At 45.2% G+C, this 12,868-nt stretch overlaps 1 protein-coding gene across 1 annotated transcript in view; it reads right to left on the minus strand.

The window, feature by feature from the left end:
- The window catches only part of sf3b3 (splicing factor 3b, subunit 3), an 83,308-nt gene extending 74,315 nt beyond the window's left edge, over positions 1-8,993 (minus strand). The window contains exon 1 of the mRNA XM_085990956.1: positions 8,878-8,993. The gene's annotated coding sequence lies outside the window, so the exon portion shown is untranslated. The remainder of the gene's footprint in view (positions 1-8,877) is intronic.
- Positions 8,994-12,868: the final 3,875 nt, after the last annotated feature.

Below are 12,868 nucleotides of genomic sequence, written 5' to 3' on the forward strand. Positions count from 1 at the left end.
GTTAGGATCAGATCAGCCATGATCTTATTGAATGGTGGAGCAGGCTCGAGGGGCCGGTTGGCCTACTCCTGCTCCTATTTCTTATGTTATGTTCTTATGACATATTGGTCCAGGAAACCATCCCGTATACACTCCAGGAATTCCTCCTCCACAGTATTGTTACTAATTTGGTTAGCCCAATCTATATGTAGATTAAAGTCACCCACGATAACTGCGGTGCCCTTATTGCACGCGTCTCTAATTTCCCGTTTCATGCCATCCCCAACCTCAGCATTACTGCTTGGGGGTCTGTATACAACTCCCACTAACATTTTCTGCCCCTTGGTAATTCTCAGCTCTACCCATACAGATTCCACATCATCAGAGCTAATATTCTTCCTTACTATTGTGTTAATCTCCTCTTTAACCAGCAATGCTACCCCACCTCCTTTTCGCCTGTCTTTCCTGAATATTGAGTACCCCTGGATGTTGAGTTCCCAGCCTTGGACACCCTGAAGCCATGTTTCTGTAATCCCAATCATATCATATCGGTTTAACTCTATTTGCGCAGCTAATTCATCCACCTTATTACGAATGCTCCTCACATTAAGATACAAAGCCTTCAGGCTTGTTTTTTTTTTTTTAAAAACACACTTAGACCTTTTAGAATTATTATTTACTGTGGCCATGTTTGATTTAAATCCTTGATTTCTCCGACTGCCACTTTGCCTTTTGCTTCTATCCTTGTTTCCCTTTCCTCCATCTCCCTGCACAGGTTCCCAACCCCCTGCCATTTTAGTTTAAACCCTCCCCCACAGTACTCGCAAACACTCCCCCTAGGACATCAGTCCTGGTCCTGCCCAGGTGCAAACCATCCGGTATGTATTGGTCCCACCTCCCCCAGAACCGGTTCCAATGTCCCAGGAATTTGAATCCCTCCCCCTTGCACCATTCCTCTAGCCACGTATTCATCTGAAATATCCTTCTATTTCTACTCTGACTAGCACATGGCGCTGGTAGCAATCCTGAGATTACTACCTTTGAGGTCCTATTTTTAAATTTACCTCCTAACTCCCTATATTCAGCTTTTAGGACCTCATCCCGGTTTTTACCTATATCGTTGGTACCTATATGCACCACGACAACTGGCTGTTCACCCTCCCCCTCCAGAATGCCCTGCAGCCGCTCCGAGACATCCTTGACCCTTGCACCAGGAAGGCAACATACCATTTTGGAGTCTCGTTTGCGGCCGCAGAAACGCCTATCTATTCCAGGAATGTTTACATCCAGGATACACTGCCATTCCCTCATCACCAAGTAGCAAGATTCAAGTTTTGAACCTTAAAACCTCTCACCTATCAAGTTCCTCGGCTCAGACAAAATCACCAGGCACTGTCCCCTGGAAGTGAGATTGTCAACTAGAGGGCCTAGTGCTGCAGTAAGCGTTTGAGGCACAGAGGATGGAAAGGAGAGCATGCACACAAGCGAAAAAGTGAGCCAAAGCAAAACAGATGCAGAGTGCAACATCACATACCCAACTCCATCAGGAAGTAGGGACAGATATGCAATAAGGTCAAACAACTGAACTTATACCAAAGATCAGCAAAGAATTCTAGTTGCCAAACTAAACTAACTCTTGAGTAAAACAATTACAGCTGCAGAACCAGCAGACAAGCTGCCAAAACTGACTGATCTACAGGTCCTAAAAACACTCTACCTCACATAAATTGGGTGTTCAAGGCTATCTGAATAAAGCCTCTGCAAAGAAACATAGGCCTAGAAATTGGGTTTTGGCGCAGCGACGGCTTTAGCGCCGGAAGTTAGTGCCGGAGCTAATTCGCGCTGGGCGGGCCAAAAATTCACTAGTTCTGCGCCCAAACGGCTGCCGGCGCTGCTGAAAGCTGTTTGCGCCTGAAAACTGGCGCTACGCGCTGAATTGCGGCGCCCGCTGCGGTGCGGCAGGTTCGGGAAGTGCAGGCCTCCTCCTTCCCTTGAGGAGCTGCCTGCACCCGGCCGCGGCCCGCGAAAATCATTGTAAAAATGAGCCCGGCACCTTGGACAAGTGTCGGGCTTGCATCTGTCCCGGGGGGGGGGGGGGGGGGGGGGGGGGGGAGGGAGCTGCGGCCAGCCGCCGCGGGGCCTTTAATGCGCCGGCGCAAAGTCCAGTAAGGCACCTCTGCCAGAACGTTGCTTGCGGCTGCCACGGGCGAGGCGGCCGCAAGTCAATTTCGGAGTTCGGGCGGGTTACCATGGCAACCGGGACGCTGCGCACACCGATGACGTCATCGGTGCCGGCGCAGCGCTAACGGCCTAACGCCGATTTAGGGACCCACTCAATTTCCAAACTGGCCATAACTCCGGCGCTAGGCCCTCTAGCGCCTCAAAAGCGGCGCTAAGCCTACCGAATTTCTAGGCCATAGTGTCATGTCCACTTATTGGCTCGCATTAGGGATTCATAAATGCATGTATTTAAACATAATTCCCCGTCCATGGTAATTGTCAAATTCACTCATTGCATACGTGCTAAGAGGCAGCCTGGTAGCTGCAAAATATCTTGTTTGGCAAATCAGATGCATTTACTGGTTATGGACACTAGTGTCAATGGAAGAGTTCCATTTACAAGATAACAGTTATGCTGTTCCATAAAGTCTCTTCAGTGCAAGCATGGAGCTCACTATCTAAATGTACCATTATAGGCAGAAAATCTAAAATTCCTCCTATGTTAACACATAATTGCAGGAAGCAGATAGGGGAATCTGTATCCCTTTTGCACTATGTTGTCTGCAAATCCATTCCAATCCACTACCTATCTGCAGCATAAATGCCACAATTTATACTATTTATATATACAATGAGCTACAAGTCTCCAGCAGATGCATTGTTCTATTCTGACCTTCAACTGATAGCCTCCGGATAACACAAAGTTTCCTGTACTAGCTGTCCAGAATGCTCGAGCCACTGGCAAAAATCAGGTGCCGTTTTCGTTAGGTTTTTTTTTTCCTCGTTGCTTTTTTCCTCAACAGTCAAGCTTTGCAAGGTCTGCTGAAGCTGTTGCTAAGCTACAGAGACGCTTGGACTGTTTAGAAGCAACAGGGTTTGTTGACAGATACGGAGCTCAGAAGCTTCCGTATCTTTCAACATTAGCGTTGGAGTGTCCGGCAGTTTTGAGGGAACGGCAACAGCTCGGTCCCGTCAGTGCCGGATAGCACAAAATTTCCTGTATAACTAAATAAGGTTTAGTAATAAGGTGGATGAATTAGCTGCGCAAATAGATGTAAACAGATATAATATAATTGGGGATTACGGAGACATGGCTCCAGGGTGACCAAGATTGGGAATTCAACATCCAGGGGTATTCAATATTCAGGAAGGACAGGAAAAAAGGAAAAGGAGGTGGGGTAGCATTGCTGGTTAAAGAGATTAACACAATAGTAAGGAAGAATATTAGCTCTGATGATGTGGAATCTGTATGTGTAGAGCTGAGAAATACCAAGGGGCAGAAAACGTTAGCGGGAGTTGTATACAGACCCCCGAACAATAATGCTGAGGTTGGGGATGGCATGAAACGGGAAATTAGAGACATGTGCAATAAGGGCACAGCAGTTATCATGGGTGACTTTAATCTACATATAGATTGGGCTAACCAAATTAGTGACAATACTTTGAAGGAGGAATTCCTGGACCAATATGTCAAGGAACCAACTAGGGATCAGGCCATCTTAGACTGGGTATTATGTAACGAGAAAGGATTAATTAGCAATCTTGTTCTGCGAGGCCCCTTGGGGAGGAGTGATCATAATAGAATAGAATTCTTCATTAAAATGGAGAGTGAAGTAGTTGACTCAGAGACTAGGGTCCTGAATTTAAATAAAGGAAACTACAATGGTATGAGGCACGAGTTGGCTAGGATGGATTGGGGAACGTTACTTAAAGGGTTGACGGTGGACAGGCAATGGCAAACATTTAAAGATCGCATGGATGAACTACAGAATTTGTTCATCCCTGTTTGGCATAAAAATAAAACAAAAAAGGTGGCTCAACCGTGGCTAACAAGGGAAATTAGGGATAGCATAAGATCCAAGGAGAGGACATATCATTTGGCCAGAAAAAGCAGCAAACCTGAGGATTGGGAGCAGTTTAGGATTCAGCAAAGGAAGACAAAGGGATTAATTAAGAGGGGGGGAAATAGATTATGAGAGTAAACTTGCAGGGATAATAAAAACTGACTGTAAAAGCTTCTATAGATATGTGAAGAGAAAAAGATTGGTGAAGTCAAGAGTAGGTCCCTTGCAGTCAGACTCAGGGGAATTTATAATGGGGAACAAAGAAATGGCTGACCAATTAAATACATACTTTGGTTCTGTCTTCACAAAGGAGGACACAAATAACCTCCCAGAGATGTCGGGGAACATAGGATCTAATGAGGGAGGAATTGAATTAAATCAGTATTTGTAAGGAAATGGCGTTGGGGAAATTGACGGGATTGAAGGCCGATAAATCCCCAGGGCCTGATAATCTACATCCTAGGGTACTTAAGGAAGTGGCCCCAGAAATAATGGCCCAGAAATTCGGGTGGAGGGCTTCCCGCGGGTGTAAGCCCCCGACCTGCACTTACCTAGCGCGCCGGCCGTTGAGCTGTGGGCCCCCGTGGAATTCCGATCCTGGGCCTGCTCCAACTGCCGGCGCGCAGTGCTTGCGTATCCCAGGGGCGCAGTTAGTTCGATGCGTCCCCTGGGATCACGTGGGCCATGGGGAGTCAATCGGAGCAGGGAATGCTTCATTCATAAGTTTGACAGGAAGGGCTGTCAAACTTATAAATACTATATACAAGCCCCAAAACATCACTAAATCTTCAAATAAATTTTAAAAAAACATAACATTTTTAAAATAAACTATACATTACATGAAATAACTATTTTAAACAATAATTTAAATTTTTGAAAAAAAAATAATTTTCTAATGGGGCTAAGAAGAAACTTACCTTTCTTTAAAGTATTTAAAAATAATAAACTTGTGGAAAAAATGTTTTAATTTTAATTAATTCACCACTTACCTTGTGACTTGGCCTTGCGACTGCTTTTTATATGTGTAACTTCTGGAGACTTACCCTCTCGGGAAAACCGGCAAAAAAAACGTAAGTTCGATGCGCACACGCAGCCTCTCCTGCGCACGCATTTGAACTCTGAACCCCTTCATTCAGGGGAACGGAAGTGCCGGTTTCCCACGCATGCGCAGTGCATGCAGGAAACCGGCACTTCCATTGGGCTTACGGGTGAGTACCCCGTGCGTACTCACCCGTGCAGACCCGAATTTTTGGGCCATCCAAAATTCTATAGACTCTGGAACACTTCCCATGGATTGGAGGATAGCTAATGTAACCCCGCTATTTAAAAAGGGTGGTAGAGAGAAAACGGGGAATTATAGACCGGTAAGTAAGCCCGACATCGGTAGCGGGGAAAATGCTAGACCATTATAAAAGATGTAATAGCAGAGCACTTGGAAACAGCGATAGTATCGGACAAAGTCAACATGGGTTTACAAAAGGTAAATCATGCTTGAATAATCTACTGGAATTTTTTGAGCATGTAATTGGTAGGATAAGGGAGAACCAGTGGATGTGGTGTATTTGGACTTTCAGAAGGCTTTCGATAAGGTCCCGCATAAGAGATTAGCGTGTAAAGTTAAAGCACATGGGATTAGGGGTAAGGTACTGACTTGGATAGAGAACTGGTTGACAGACAGGAAGCAAAGAGTTGGAATAAATGGGTCTTTTTCCGAGTGGCAGGCAGTGACTAGTGGGATACCACAGGGATCAGTGCTAGGACCCCAGCTATTCACAATATATATAAATGATCTAGGCGAGGGAACTAGATGCAATATCTCCAAGTTTGCAGAAGAAACAAAGCTGGGTGGGCATGTGTGCTGTGAGGAGGATGCAGAGAAACTCCAGTATGATTTGGACAGGTTGGGTGATTATACTGCATTCGCCATGCATCTGCCCAATGTGGATAAATGCGAGGTTAGCCACTTCGGTGGCAAAAACAGGAAGACAGATTATTATCTGAACGGCAATAGATTGGGAAAAGGGGAAGTGCAACGAGACCTGGGTGTCCTTGTGCACCAGTCACTGAAGGTAAGCATGCAGGTGCAGCAGGCAGCAAGGCGGCAAATGGTATGTTGGCCTTTATAGCGAGAGGATTTGAGTACAGGAGCAAGGATGTCTTGCTGCAGTTGTACAGGGCCTTGGTGAGACCACACCTTGAGTATTGTGTGCAGTTTTGGTCGCCTTATCTGAGGAAAGATGTTCTTGCCATGGAGAGACTGCAGCGAAGATTCACCAGACTGATACCTGGGATGGCAGGAATGGCGTATGAGGAGAGTTTGGGTGGATTAGGCTTATATTCGCTGGAGTTTAGAAGAATGAGAGGGGATCTCATTGAAACTTATAAAATTCTAACAGGACTAGACAGACTAGATGCAGGAAAGATGTTCCCGATGTCAGGGGAGTCCAGAACCAGGGGTCACAGTCTAAGGATAAGGGGCAAGCCATTTAGGACTGAGATGAGGAGGAATTTCTTCACCCAGAGAGTGGTGAACCTGTGGAATTCTCTGCCACACAGGGCAGTAGAAGCCAATTCATTAAATATATTCAAGAAGGAGTTGGATATATTTCTTGGGGCTAAAGGGATCAAGGGATATGGGGAGAAAGCAGGGACAGGGTACTAAATTTGGATGATCAGCCATGATCGCATTAAATGGCGGAGCTGGCTCGAGGGGCCGAATGGCCTACTCCTGTTAGTATCTTCTATGTTTCTATGACATAAGGTGATCCTACACCTTATATGGACAGTTTTATTCGAATACCATTTTAGTTTGGATTCAAGGAACCTCTGAGCCAGTTCTCAATGTTCACGCTGCTAAATCCAGCTCCCTTATCCCAACAGCCAATTGTGGACCCACAAACATTTTTTGGCTCGAGTCTGCTTAAGACTTCTGGTGCCCCAGAATCCAAACTGAAACAGCACCAATACAAAAGCAACTTGCATTTAGTCTTCCTTTGTCCCAGACACAGCCCAAGGACCAAGAGGAAAAACTGGCAAGGAAGGAGTGACCATTTCTCCTTAGGAACACATACGTAGGCCATTGAGCCCCTCGAGCCTGTTCCGCCATTCAATGAGACCATGGCTGATCTGCGACCGAACTCCATATACCCGCCTTTGGCCCATATCCCTTAATACCTTTGGTAACAAAAACCTATCAATCTCAGACTTTAAATGAACAATTGATCTAGCATCAGTTGCCATTTGTGGAAGAGTTCCAAACTTCCACCACCCCTTATGTTTAGAAGTCTTTCCTAATTTCATTTCTGAAAAGTCTGGCTCTAATTTTAGACTATACCGCTTAGTCCTAGAATCCCCAACTAGTGGAAATGGGTTCTATCTACCCTATCTGTTCCCCTCAATATCCTGAAAACTTCAATCAGATCACCCCATAACGTTCTAAATTCTAGGAAATACAACCATAATTTTTGTAACCTCGCCATGTAACTTAACCCTTGAAGTCCAGGTATCATTCTGGTAAACCTACACTGCACTCCCTGCAAAGGCCAATATATCCTTACCACGGTCAATATATCCTTACGAAGGTGTTGTGCCCAGAACTGCTCACAGTACACCAGGTGCAGTCTAACCCTCTCCTGGAGGGTCAGCCAGGTTAACAGTGAAAACAGAAATGAGGTCAACATCTAAACCCTGAACCCTTTTTCCTCCACCCACCCACCCAACTACTAACAGGTGTCGACTCAGGCTTTTTTTTTTGCAGGTACCAGGAGTAAGAGGAAGTAAAGTAATAGTTCCAACCGAGGCAGGAAATTATTTTACAGCCATATTTAAGAAATGTAAGTGGCTGATTGTGGCTCGCAATAGGTACCCAGCTAACAAAATCCACTTCCTAGTTTTTCATGAATCCAAATCCTCAAAAGGTTCTGTTGATTAAGGAGAAAATATGCTGGAAATACTTAGCAGGTCAGGCAACATCTGGGAGAGAGAGTTAACTTTTCAGGTCAATGACCTTTCATCAGAACTGGAAAAAGTTAGAGATGTAACAGATTTTAAGCAAGTACAGAGGCGCGGGGGGGGGGGGGGGGTGGAAAGAACAAAAGGGAAGGTCTTTAATAAGATGGAAAGCAGGAGAAATTAAACGACAAAAGGGATGATGGTCCCCACTTCTATAACTTGCTTAAAACCTGTTCATCAGAACTGGAAAAAGTTAGAGATGTAAGGGTCATCGACCTGAAACGTTAACTCTCGTTTCTCTCTCTGCAGATGCTACCTGACCTGCTGAGGGTTTCCAGCATTTTCTGTTTATATTTCAGACTTCCAGCAGCCGCAGTATTTTGCTTTTGTTTTCGTTGATTGAACAATCGGTGGACAAGATGTCGAGCTCACGGTGAAACCTGTGGGTTGGACGAAGGTTCTCAACAAACTGAGCGCGCCGTTCCACGTTATCTTTCTGGACCGTTGCTGTTGCACGTTATAACCTGCAGCCTCGGCTTGTAGTTTGGTGGATGAGCAATTCCGACAAACGCATGCGCTGTGCCGCGGTGAACAGTCCACTCCGGTTAAAATCACCTCGGTGCATGAACAAATTTTTTAAAATTCAACTGGCAATAGCATGCACTTCTTGAAGTCTGATTCTCTCCCCCGCGAGGCCTGGCCGACCTCCCGCCTGAGGACAATGCGCAGGATATTCTGCTGTTGCTGTTTAGGCCCTAAAGCCTACCTTCACCGCCGCACAAACCGCCCGCCACCGCGCACCGATTAACATCCATCCATTACTCAGCAATACTGCAATATTTGGCATTGGCCGAGTCCCCCGAGTGGGTGAAAGCGGCGGTACCTGCTAGGTGACGCCGGATGCCGCTGATATTCACTCAGATTGCTGCTTCCATTCGGCCTTCACTCGCCGGCCGCCGCTCGCAGCCCGCCAGAGCCCGGGTCCTCCAGCTACTGACAGCTGGCCCGCAGCGGCCTGAATCAGAACGCGCGCGGCACAGGCAGAGCGCGGCCCAAAGGACCAGTCAGAACACCCCATCTCAAATATTAAAACATTACATTTAATAACAAGTTTAACAAATATGAACACAATTGAAAGACTGATTGTTGTATAACATATTTTCAGGCAATTGTTTAGACACTCCCACTGGGATGCAGCCCAGGCCTTTGTGTAAAATGTAGACAGGCGCAACAAAGATTGTTTTATGCAGAATTGTGTAACAGGCACAAGATATATGGACACATTTAATACTTTTCAATAATAAGCTCATCTTAAAATAGTTGCTCTTTGATTTGAAATTAGATCAACACAACTTGCATTATTATAGATAGAACCTTTAACAGAGGATCTTACATTGGAGGCAGTTCAGAGATGGTTCACTTTAATGTGGAAGCAAGTCATCCTCGGTTCCGAGGGACTGCCTAAGAAGAAAAGAGGTTGATTCCTGAGCTGAGGTGGCTGTCTTATGAAGAAAGGTTGAGTAGGTTGGGCCTATACTCATTGGAGTTTAGCAGAATGAGAGGTGATCTTATTGAAACATATGATACTGAGGGGGCTTGCAGGGAGAATGTTTCCCCTCGTGGGGGAATCTAGAACTAGGGGGCATAGTTTCAGAATAAGGGGTTGCCCATTTAAAATGGAGATGAGGAGGAATTTCTTCTCTCAGAGGGTCGTGAATCTTTGGAATTCTCTACCCCAGAGAGCTGTGGAGGCTGGGTGGTTGAATATATTTAAGGTGAAGATAGACATATTTTTGAACTATAGGGGAGTCAAGGGTTATGGGGAGCGGGCAGGAAAGTGGAGTTGAGATCAAGATTAGACCAGCCATGATCTTATTGAGTGGCGGAGCAGGCTCGAGGGGCCAAATGGCCTACTGCTCCTATTTCTTATGTTCTTATGAAAATGTCCCAAAACGCTTCATGGAGGCATAATTAAAAATTATGTCGCACCACACCATTAGGAGGGGTAGTGGAAAAAAAGGACTGGTCAAAGAGGTTGGTTTTAAGGAGGTTCTTCAAGAAGGAGAGGGCTTTAGGTTGGGAATTGCTAGGCGGCTGAAGGAAAGCAAAAAAAAAAATGACTTGCATTGATATAGCGCCTTTCATGACCTCAGGACTTCCCAAAGCGTTTTGCAACCAACAAAGTACTTTTTAAGTGTAGCCACTGCTGTAATGTAGGAAACACGGCAGCTAATTTACACACAGCAAGGTCCCACAAACAGCATTGCGATCATGAGCAGATAATCTGGTTTAGTGATGTTGCTTGAGGGATAAATATTGGCCAGGACACCGGGGAGAACTCCCTCGTTTTTATTCGAATGGTGCCATGGGATCTTTTACATTCACCTGCAAGGGCAGACGGGCCTCACTTTAACATCTCATCTGAAAGACAGCAGCTCGGACAGTGCAGCGCTCCTTCAGTAGCAATGTTTCCTTTAATTTGCATGGCGGCACAGCGCAGCGCTCTGGAGCTCCCACGCAGCCGGCTCACCGACTTTTAAATGCAAAAACTGTGCATGCGTGGATTTTTGAATGGGCCGTGCAGCACGTTAAAGGGGCCGCACAGCCCCCAAAAAAATGAGAGGGAACGTTGTTCAGCAGTGCTCTGAAGTCTCTGGCGTGTAATCGACTGGGTGACACCTTGGCTCACTGGAATGCCACTAATCATAGGTTGAAGGGAGGGTGGGATGCACAGTATTTTGCTATTGTAAAAGCATTGGAGCAATTAAGTCTGGAGGTGACAAAGGCAAGTTGATGGAACCGAGGCTTACGGACTCCCAAGTGTGTGCAGTGGTATTACTGGGGTTTAACCAGCTAAAACCACACTACTTACCAGAGTAGATCACTCAAACGCTTCCCTTTTCTACCCACTGGGGCTTTGGCCTGTAGGGCTATCTGGAAACAAGAGGCAAGGGATATCTTAATGCGCTTGGAAAGGAATTTGGAGGGGGAGGGGGAAGATCCAGCTGTTGTGCTTCATGTCGGGACGAATGACATAGGAAAGAACAGGGAGGAGGTCCTGCTGAGGGAGTACCAGGAGATCGGAGCTAAATTAAAAGGTAGGATCTCGTGGTAATAATCTCGGGATTATTACCCGAACCATGTGCAAATTGGCATTGGGACAAACAGATTAGGAAAGTTAACACGTGGCTAAAGGATTGGTGTGGGAAAGAGGGGTTCCATTTCATGGGATACTGGCATCAGAACTGGGACAAGAAGGAGCTGTAATGCTGGGATGGGCTGCACCTGAACCGGGCTGAGACCAAAGTCTTAGCTGAAAGGATTAATAGGCCTGTAGAAAGGACTTTAAATCAGTAAAGAGGGTGGAGGGCTCAGGCAGAAATAAAACAGCCTAAAGATTAAAAAAAGGGATAAGAGCAAAGTCCAGGTCATCAATAGTGTTAAAGGTAATATAAATACTTCAGGTTCAGAAAAAAATACAGGAAATAATAACAAAATAACTGATAAAAATACAACAGAAGTGATGGAAAAAGAAACAAGGAGTGAAATGTATAAAATTCTAAAAAGGCACAGACAGACATGGATGCAGGGAGGATGTTTCCCCTGGCTGGGGGGTCTGGAATGAGGGGTCACAGTCTCAGGATACGGGGTAGGACATTTAGGACTGAGATGAGGAGAAATTTCTTCACTCAGAGGGTGGTGAACCTGTGGAATTTTCTACAACAGAAGGTTGTGGAGGCCAAGTCACTGAATATATTTAAGTAGGAGATAGATAGATTTCTAGATGCTAAAGGCATCAAGGGGTATTGGGAGAGAACGGGAATATGGTATTGAGATAGAGGATCAGCCATGATCATATTGAATGGCGGAGCAGGCTCGAAGGGCCGAATGCTCTACTCCTGCTCCTATTTTTCGATGTTTCTATGATAAGTTAAAGTATGTGTCAAAAAATAAAAATCAAAAATGCCATAAAAATAAAACAAAAAAGGTGACTCAACCGTGGCTAACAAGGGAAATTAGGGATAGCATAAGATCCAAGGAGAGGACATATAAATTGGCCAGAAAAAGCAGTAAACCTGAGGATTGGGAGCAGTTTAGGATCCAACAAAGGAGGACAAAGGGATTAATTAAGAGGGGGAAAATAGAGTATGAGAGTAAGCTTTCAGGGAACATAAAAACTGACTGTAAAAGCTTTTATAGATATGTGTGAAGAGAAAAAGATTGGTGAAGTCAAGCGTAGGTCCCTTGCAGTCAGAATCAGGGGAATTTATAATGGGGAACAAAGAAATGGCAGACCAATTAAATACATACTTTGGTTCTGTCTTCACAAAGGAGGACACAAATAACCTCTCAAAGATGTCGGGGAACATAGGGTCTAATGAAAGGTAGGAACTGATAGAAATCAGTATTTGTAGGGAAATGGTGTTAGGGAAATTGATGGGATTGAGGGCCGATAAATCCCCAGGGCCTGATAATCTACATCCTAGGGTACTTAAGGAAGTGACCCTAGAAATAGTAGATGCATTGCTGGTCATCTTCCAAAATTCGATAGACTCTGGAACAGTACCCATGGATTGGCGGGTAGCTAGTGTTACCCCACTATTCAAAAAGGGTGGTAGAGAGAAAACGGGGAATTACAGACCGGTAAGCCTGACATCGGTAGTGGGGAAAATGCTAGAGTCCATTATAAAGAATGTAATAGCAGAGCACTTGGAAAAAAGTGACCGGATCGGACAAAGTCAACATGGCTTTACAAAAGGTAAATCGTGCTTGACTAATCTACTGGAATTTTTTGAGGATGTAACTGGTAAAATAGATAAGAGAGAACCAGTGGATCTGGTGTATTTGGACTTTCAGAAGGCTTTCGATAAGGT

Source organism: Somniosus microcephalus, chromosome 6, assembly GCF_052327205.1.
Source record: "Somniosus microcephalus isolate GS21.2 chromosome 6, FLI_Smic_1.0, whole genome shotgun sequence".
In the NCBI taxonomy this organism is placed as follows: Eukaryota; Metazoa; Chordata; class Chondrichthyes; order Squaliformes; family Somniosidae; genus Somniosus; species Somniosus microcephalus.